The 9,550-nt window shown below is 48.1% G+C and overlaps 1 pseudogene; it reads right to left on the bottom strand.

The window, feature by feature from the left end:
* Nucleotides 1-2,414: 2,414 nt before the first annotated feature.
* LOC110289991 (elongation factor 1-gamma pseudogene) lies at nucleotides 2,415-3,900 on the bottom strand (annotated as a pseudogene).
* Nucleotides 3,901-9,550: the final 5,650 nt, after the last annotated feature.

Genomic DNA, 9,550 nt, shown 5'->3' with positions numbered 1-9,550 from the left:
TTCTGCACAACAGCACATAACGGACTAAGCTCAAGGCGGGAGCATCTCACACAATAAGCCTCTGCTTTTGGGTCCACAATGTGCCCTCTCTCCTGTGGCAACAAAATGTGAGGATTTTGGCTCCTTCTAAATTTTTTCACTTGTAATCCAGACCACACCATGTCCCTGGGGGCTGAGCAAGCTGCTCGGTTTCCCAGGAAACCACTCTGAGTCTTGAAGACTTATTAAGCACTCCACAAACTTGAGGGAGTGTTTTCATACTGATGCTGCTAGAACTAGAGTCCCCAGGGAGGTAGTGAGCTCTCCGTCCCTGCAGGTGTACAAGCCAAAGCCAAGCAAAGAATTTGGAGAGAATGCTGCAAACAAGATTCCAACATCAGAAAAGATGAGCTAAGCACCCTCCCCCACCCTCCCCAAACAAACAAATAGCGGTAGTTTAGAGCCAAGTGGGCTGTTCTCAGATTCCCTGATCTGCTGAGCAGCCTTGGGTAAGTTACTCAATTGCTCGTTACACAAATTTAAGCTATTAATAGTGCTTTGCTCACTGCGTTACTGAAGGATTACATCATAAATTAATATGTGTGAAACATTTTAGCAAAATGCCTGGCACGTGGTAAATCTATACCTGCTGGTTACTGCTGTCAGACTCTTCATTTTAATGTTGGAGTTAAAATGTTGTGTTGAAAATTTCACTCGATGCTGTGAGAGAAGTAGACAAAGACCAGCTGCCCTGCCTAGTGGCGCAGGGATGGAATTACTTGGAGCCCTGTGGACTCTGTCCCCTTCCTATAACAAGGGTCAGTGTGAGGACAGTGTATTTCAGATACTGTCTTGAGGTGTGCACACATGCCTAGTTATCTAAACCCAGTCTGCTCAGATCTTCAGTTGAACAGGTGGGGAAACTAAGGCATCGAAAGGAATGGGAGCTTGCTGATCACCAGAAGTGAGGAGGCAAGCCCTTTTTAGAGGACAGAAGAGCCTCCTAGTCACCCTTCCAGAAAATACCTCCCTCCCTCCCTCCCTCCCTCCCTCCCTCCCTCTTGGTGCTCCTCCTAGGACTCTGTGGGCATTAGCACAGAGGGGCCCCCTCCCCAAGGCACAGGAAGTAGGTTGTGAAGGAAAAAAGTCTCAGAAGGAAGTGTCAGGAGAGAATGAATATAGGGAGAAAGAGCCAGGAACCAGACATAGGAAGAAGGTGTCTGAGCAGAGAGACCTCAGCCCATGAGAGAGAGGCCTCCAGCTTTATCCTCCTCTCAGTCCTCTACAATAGGGTTCAGACCAGAGGCTGAGGATATACCTGAGGCATTTCAGGCCACTGGTGGGGCCAGATTCTTCCCCTACAAAGGGAGTACCTAGCTGCCAATGGGGCTTGTCTGAAGCCACCAACAGGTCAGGCAGAGCTGGGCCATGCCTTAGGACACTAGGCCTTGTTTCTAGCCACAGGGAAAAAACTCACATTGGGGACCACAATCACAATAACAATTGTGATCTTTCTCTATAACCTCATCACCATGGTTGAAGTCACAACAGAGATAACAATAGTGATTGCATTGACTTTTCTTTGATGTTCAAAACAGGTCAGACATGATTCAACTTTCTTTCCGGAACCTTTTCTTTTTCATTTTTTTTTCTCTTATTTTCATCCTGGTAAACACCTCCATTGGGGAACAACAATTCTCCATTTTACAGTGAAGCAAGTGGAGACACAGAGAGGATACAGGGGCTGAGACACCACAGCTGGCACTTGGCAGAGTGGGACTGTAGCCTACACAACTCATGTCTTGATCATATGTTATTAGAGGTAGGTGGGTTTTCTTTTCAGAAGTGTAAATTATCAGCGTTCCTAGACAAAGAAGATTTGCGCGTCCAGGGAGTTACCATGTGTGCACAGCTGCCTTCCCATAGCTAAAAGCTCCTGTTTTAGTGGTTTCAGGGAAACAGCATTCAGTTTCCCTCTGACTAGGCGTGGTACATGGCGTGGATCTAGCCAGTAAGATTTATGTATAGTCGGGTGTTACTGGGGTGTTACTGTGTGTTACAAAGCTCCTTCAGCAACATTTATTTCCCCCCTATTTCCTGCACAGAAAAGGGGTGCATTTCCTAAGGCCCACCCCCACAAGCCATTTTATAACTGCAAAGCACCAAGAATGAAGATAGCGAGTTACCTGTTAGACATAGAACAGATGGCAAACAGAGCCTCAGTCCCCAGTGACGTCAGTGCCACACTGGCCACAGGTGGCCTACCCTTAGACTTCCTTGCTTTACAGAACAAACAGATTATAGCCCTATAGTATTAAAATACTTATAAGTAGAAAGAATTATTACTTATTTAGTGATATAAGTATATTACTTAGAGCTGTGTGGTATTTATTCCTAAATTTCCCAAGAGCAGGGCCTAAATAGGACCCAAGACCTTCTTTTTTTTTTTTCAATGTTCAGTTTCCTTTAATGACCCCCATCTCCCTTGAAGGGTAGGTGCAGGCAGCTAGGCGACCGGCAAGACTTGTTCACTAGAAGATCTTGCCTTGATTGACGGCTTTGCCCACGTGCTGGAAGGTCCCCTCCTAGGAAAAGTACTCTCGAACCAGGGTCTGGGTCTCCTTGCTCCCAGGATCCAGTTTCCGCCATGTATACGACTCATAGTCCACCTGCCAATCTGGACTCAGCGGAAAGGCAAGCTCTTGGCCTCGGAAGACCCAAACACCAGAAATGGAGCTGCTGTTGTTGGTTCCAAAGAGAATAACACTAGCAAAGGCATTCTTCCTCAGTTTGTCTAATCGCTGAAACATCCCAGTGATGAGCTTGCAACTCATGAAGGTCTGGGTGAGCTCTTCAGGGAAGTGGTACTCAACATACCACAGGGACCAGCCATCTTTATCAAAGTGCTCCCAAAAATATGGCAGCGCCACAGAGAGGGTGTCCTCGTTGGAGTACTTACGCTTAAACTCATCCAACACAAAGGTACTCTTGGGCAGATGAGCGAAAGGGTCCTTGGCCTTGGGCTCAGCAGCCAGTGCCTGCTCACACTCATCCATCTCTTCCTCAGGAGCTGGGGCAGCTGCCTTTTTTTCCTCCTTCCGCTCAGCCTGGGGTTTCTGTTTCTCCTCTCGTGAACTCTTTTCTTTCCTTGGGGTATCTTTTTTAGGCTGGCTCTCTACAAACTTCTTAGCATCAAACTGAGCCATCTTCTCACACAGCTTCACCTCCCCCAAGACAGCCCTGAACTTGGGCTGGTTAATGCAGGTAAGGAACCTCCGGTTGGTACTGGGGAAGGCCTGGCGAAAAGGCGGCTCTAAGACCTGTTTATAGAGCCACAGCAGGGTACAGACAACTGTGATATCAGCCAGTGTCACTCTCTCGCCCACCAGAAAAGTTTGAGCCTTCAAGTGAGTGTCCAGCAGCCCCAGGATTCGCTTCACCTCCTCTTTTGCATTTTCAGTGGCCTGTTTGTTGTGGTGCATAATGCCCAAGGTGGGGAACACCCAGGTACTAGCTGGAGGAACGATGTCACTGTCAGCAAAGCTGACCCACTGCACCACCTGAGCTGCTGCCTCTGGTGTACTTCCTCACAGCTCCTCATTGCTTACATAATAGGCAATAGCATTGCTCTCAAACACAGAATCCATCATCACCCTCAAATGCTGGAACCTTGCCGGCAGGAAATTTTCGGAGAAATTCAGGGGTGCGGTTGGCTTGGCCAAAGTGGAAGTGGGGTGGTGCGGAGAGCACGCGGACCTGAGCCCTGCTGTACTGAGCAGCGATGAAGGCCTTGAAGGCCCTCCAGTTTTCAGGGTATGTGCACAGAGTCCCAGCCGCTATGGTGATTCCGCAGAGAAAGCGACCCAAGACCTTCTTAAGCCCAAAGCCAATCAATCCTTCCACACAATCACACTCCCACATATATGAGCAATCGTCTCCTTCTCCAAATGTACCAGCATCAGGACTTGGCTTGGACCAAGCTCAGAAAAGCATCTATGCCATGTTCTTTGTGCCACATAGTGGCTAGCCACTAGCAAGATCACATGAACAAACTCTTGAAGAATGAAGTAAGGATATTGCCCTAAACCCACCTGCTGTGAAATATCCAGGATCCTGAGACTGCATCCCAGAGACTTGGAGCAAACATCCGGCTTAGCCCACAGTTCCCACCATCACATCCTTCTTGTGCTGACTAAACAAGCTCTAAAGGATGATGTCAAGTTTATCCCAGTGCTGACAGGTGAGCAGAGCCAGCAGTGTAGGGAGCAGGGGGAGTTCCGAGTGAACGTGTGTTGTGGACGTGAGCATGACAATGTCAAGGACCCAATGCCTCAGACCCAGGAGAATGGCAAAGCCTTTCCCAATAAGGTTCAGGGAAATGGTAAAGCCTTCCTCCTCCTCTGCGTGCAGATGTTGTCAGTGGGAAATGTCAACAGCAGCTTCCTCCCCCTGGATGTTTACAGCCTGAGACTGGTCTGCTATAGAGACCCCCTACCAAGATTAGCTAAATCTGTCTTTTCGTTCCGCTATGTACAATAAATCCACTTCCCTGCTCAGCTGTATAAATAAATGCACCGAGTTTCTGGGCTACTGTTTGCGTGTCTTCATTACAGCATAGGGCTACCTGACCTAGCCTTCTGTAGATGTGTCATGTGTCTGTCTTTGTTTGTCCTTTCTCCATCTCCCCACCCACAGTCACCCCTGTCTTGAGCACAAGTCAGCTCCTAAAGCCATACCAGTCACAGAACAGTAGAGTCCTTCTAGCCAGAGCTCAAAGCCTAGAGCCAAGCAGACAATGAGGAAGGGAACAAGAGATTATTACCCTGACAGTGCCCTTCCCTTTTCAAGGCACTTCAGAGCTTGTGTTACTGATCCAAATCTTCTTACTACTCCTCAAGTAGTAGTGGTGGACAGCAAGTTGCTATTGCACAGAAGAGATGAGGAGTGGAAAGAAGCTAAGACCAGATCCTTAAGGTCACCCCCTTGACCAATAGGTAACTCGATTTGTCCTTGGTTTATCTGGAAGCACTCTCCCCTAGCCCATCCTGCCTCTATTCACTGGATCAGCCATATAGGCAGCCACCTCAATCAGGAGACCTGCTACTCTCAGCACTACCAAATTAGCTACCAGGAACAACAGCCCCTCCCCAAAACCAGAGTCAAGCTGGGACACCGTGTTGCCAGCTACACAAGGCACCCTCTACATCAGCTGTTGGCACGGCTAGCTAGTTAGTTATTCATCCTCCAATGAGCACACAAGCCCAGGGTTTCAGCCATGAGTTTTGGAGCATGCTCATGTGGGGAACCTGGCTGATGAGTCCAGACCTGTCAAGAAATTTGGATCTGTCTGCCCACAAAATGTTCCCGGATCCTCCCACTTCATCCCTGTCAGATACAGTGGAGAATGACAGCAGCTAAGATGTTTCTAAGACACAAAGTCCAGGCTGTGTCTGCTGTTGATAGGAACTCCCTCTCCTGGTTGCCAGTCTACCTAGCCCAGCATCATTCAGACTCAGCAAAATGCTGGGTAAGCTGAGAGTGTGGATGAGGGATGGGGCTGGGCTGGGGGTGGGGTGGGGTGGAATGGAGATAGGGATGGGGCTGGGATAGGGGGGTGGGTGGTGTAGAGATAGGGATGGGGCTGGAATAGGGGTGGGGGTGGTGTAGAGATAGGGATGGGGCTGGAATAGGGGTGGGGGTGGTGTAGGGATAGGGATTAGGAGGCATTTCTTCAGGTCCCAAGGTGGAAGTCAGCGACTCAAAGAAATCAACACACAGGGCAGGGGTCTCTTTTGCCACCACAGACAGAGACAAATGACTTAGCTCCTTTCTATTCTTTGACAAAACATTAAAACATCTGATCAGATGCTTTAAGCATGACATGGAAACTGGTTTGTTCTATAAATGTTGTACTGGTTTGAATATGCTTGGCCCAGGGAGTGGCACTATTAGGAGATGTGGCCTTGTTAGAGGAAGTGTGTCACTATGGGGGTGAGCTTTGAGACCCTTCTCCTAGCTACCTGGAAGACAATTTGCTCCTGGCTTCCTTTAGATGAAGATGTAGACCTCTCAGCATCTCCTGAGCCATGCCTGGCTGGATGCCGCCATGCTCCTGCCTTAATGATAATGGACTAAACCGATGAACCTATGAGCCAGCCCCAATTAAATGTTGTCCTTTATAAGAGTTGCCTTAGTTATGGTGTCTCTTCACAGCAATGGAAACCCTAAGTGAGACAGAAGTGTATTGTGCCCACATTGGACACTGGGGACCCAACTGGAAAGTATTAAAAGTGATCTTGCACAGCTGAAAGAGTCACTAATCTAAAGCACTTTCTGATAATAAGGAATTCTCAGTACAGAGTGAGCAGTGTCCCCTTTATTCTCTCACTGCATTCATTCATTTACTCAAAAACATCAACTCCTGTGCTGTGTAGACAGTAGACCCTGCTCTGGACATAGAGGACAAAGCTGTGACCAAGACAAATGACAGGATATGAACAACAGGAAGGCAGGAAGGCTATATACTACAGTAGTCATCTGCTGAACCCAGGGGATGCCTAAGACGTCCAAACCTTATATAGGTACATTTTTTTCCTGTACATACGTGTAGATGTGTACTGAAGTTTAAATTGGGGCATGGTAAAGGATTAGTAGCAGCAACCACAAACACAATCACTGTAACAATGCATTGGGGAAAAGCTTTAATCCATCAAGAGGAGGAACAGCTGGTAGCTGGCTGATGCAGGCAAGAAAGAGCACAAAACCCAACGCTGTGCCATCAGGAGCTGAAGAGCCTAGCCAGGATGGGTGCAGAAGCGGGAAGCAGAGGTCTGCCGGGTGGGTGTGGCAAAGCCCTGGTGAGGCAGAGAAGGGAGACCTGGGAACACGAGGGAAGAGATTTCTGCATGTGGGAAACACCCAGGATAGAGGCCTGAGGTAGAACAAAATTGAGGAGACTCTCAGGGCAGCCCACCCTGGAATCCTAACCTTATTCTTTGGGTGAGAGGGAGAAGCAAGAATGACTCCTGAGACTTCAAGGATGGGCTCAGGGAATACTGCAGACTCAAGCTGCTCCCTGAAGAAGTGGGTGAATGGGGATCAAAAAGTGTTGTGATTTCATAAGCATACACAGCCTGCAGTGGCTGGGCTGGACCTAGACTCCATGTCTCCTAGGTCTAGCCAGTGTCGTCTCTACTAAACCACAAGTGTGGACTCTCTGAGAATCTGATTCAGAGCCTCACCCTCCCACACAAGATCCTGGCTGAAACAGGGTTTCACAACTTGGGGACCAGAGTGAAGAGGGGGGAACTCTCACAGCCTCTTTCCTGGAGCTATGCTCATCTTCATGGTCAGAGTCACTGGAACCAAAATCAGCCTCCAGCAAGGCTCTGTATCTGGGAGCCATGGTTACGGCTGCTGCTTGATTGGCAGGAGTTCCAGATGCTTGCCAGTCATACTCTGATGCCTAGAGGTTGCCTGAGAAGCAGAGGCAAAGGCCAGGGGACACACCAGAGGTCACCAGTTGCCACTGGATACTACCTGCTAATCTTTCTCTCCCAAGAGATTCATTTCTGCATGGCATATCAATGCAAAATCTTTTTTAGAGCCCTGAATTAAAAATAAATTTGCAAGCACGTAACCAGATGTTACATGGGGAAAAGATAAATAACTCAGCCTGTCAAGGAACTGCCTCATCTCAGTCAACCCTCTCTCTTTCACAAGGTTTTAATTTTTAATTTCACAGCGGTAACTATAGCAACCTGCAAAAATAATATATTCCATAGCAAAACAACTTTCTTGGCTCAGGCTTGGCATCTCCATGTTCCTGCATTCTCTCTTCTCTACCAACTTCATGCAGTCTGTGCCCAGCATTGATGAGAATTCTCAGCTTTGGTTTCACCTCCATTTATCCATCCATCTATCCCGTCATTCCCAGGGATCCTTGCCACTCAAAGTCATGGAACCCCTGACTCTGAATATCAGGGTGTCGAGCAGCAGATTCAGACTCATGTGCAGGATGCGATCCTGTCCTGACCTCACTGTTGCTAGATTAGAGTACATAGGAGAGGTTGCCTGTACTTGGGGTTGGGGGTTGGGGTGATTTGTCCCACGATCAGTTCTATGTATTGGAATGAAGGAGAAGAGGACTAAGCCAAGGATCCAAGTTCAAATGCAGGTAACATCAGAGCAGAGTACTCCAGCCAGCAAGGGAAGGAGACAGTGTTAACAAACCAGTTACCAACTGGAGTCTCACTACACTGGGAGTTCTGAAGCCAGTTCCTGGCATGCCCCAGAGCTGGAGTGATGAAATGCCAAGTCTTCATCATTGATCAAAAGCTGCTTTTAGGGGACCGTAGTTCCCAGGGGATCTTGGGAGCAGAGCAGCTTTCAGTGGCCAGCAAGTCCTAAGATGGATGCACATTACCCCTCTGAATCAAAAAGCAGGCCAGCTTACTACAGATTATAAAGCGCTTGTGTTTCTTAAGCTTGGTACTTCCTTATTATAATGTGACGTATTAGGCTATATGGGGTTACATGGCTCTTTCTGTCATGCTGTGAAAATTGGAACGTAGAGAACCAATGTAAAAGCAGCGATAATGCGGCTACTGTAATTTCTCTGGATAAAAAATCTAGACTTCGTGTATAAGAAAAAAAAAAGAACAAAGGCTCACCTATGAGCATACGTACACAGACCCTGGGACAGGGAAGAATGCCCAAATAGGGATGGAGAGTCATCAAAAGCATTGAGCCAATTGGCTTCTTGCTGCTAAAAGTCTTCCCCTGGGAGAGTTGTAAACAAGTTCTACCTCTCCTTCTTAGATCCCAAAGCAAACCAAGTCATGGTTCCACCAAAGTTCACTCTGAAGAACCGGTGAGTTTGTTACCTTACTTACAGAGCAGTGGGGAAGGGGTTACAGGCAGGAGCACAGGAGACCTTAAAGCACCTCACTGGACTGTCTGTATCCAGCAGAGATGACTCTTGGCAGTGTAAATGAGGTTACCTCCTCTAGTCCTTCCCGAGACCTCAAGGCCACGTGCAATTAGAGCAGAACTGGTTGGGAGAGGGGACTGGATACTCAGGTGACCATCCCATACCCTCATCACCACCCCTTCTTTCCATGAGAGAGGGAATGTCAAGAATCAAAAGCCCACCTATGACAATTCCTTGTGAGCAGGTCCAGCCCTCCCGAAGATAGCAGCAGTACTGATCAGAGAATGATCTTCCACAACAGTTCTGCCGGGCAGGAAGTCATCTTGAAGAAAGCTTGACCTCTGTAATGGAGGCAGATGCTGGCAGCTGGTTTGTAAGAGCATGACATAGGTAACACAGTCCGAGGGAAAGCAGACCCAAGACCATTTTGGATCCATGCTGGTACAGGACTCCTGTGGCACAGACCAATCCAGGATGGACTCCTATTCCTCCCTAGGGTAGGAGAAAAGCTGTCCCTCTGGTGTCTGATGAAAACTGCAATGTTTCAAGCAAGTGTGTGCCGAGTGGAGAAATGCTCTTCACATGCTTAAGTGAAGATTCAGACATGTATGGGGCAGGGGCGCTAAGTCATTTCTCTGT

This window comes from Mus caroli, unplaced genomic scaffold, assembly GCF_978045245.1.
Source record: "Mus caroli unplaced genomic scaffold, Mus_caroli_1 scaffold_2, whole genome shotgun sequence".
Classification (NCBI taxonomy): Eukaryota; Metazoa; Chordata; class Mammalia; order Rodentia; family Muridae; genus Mus; species Mus caroli.
This window is presented reverse-complemented; position numbering and strand designations above follow the sequence as displayed.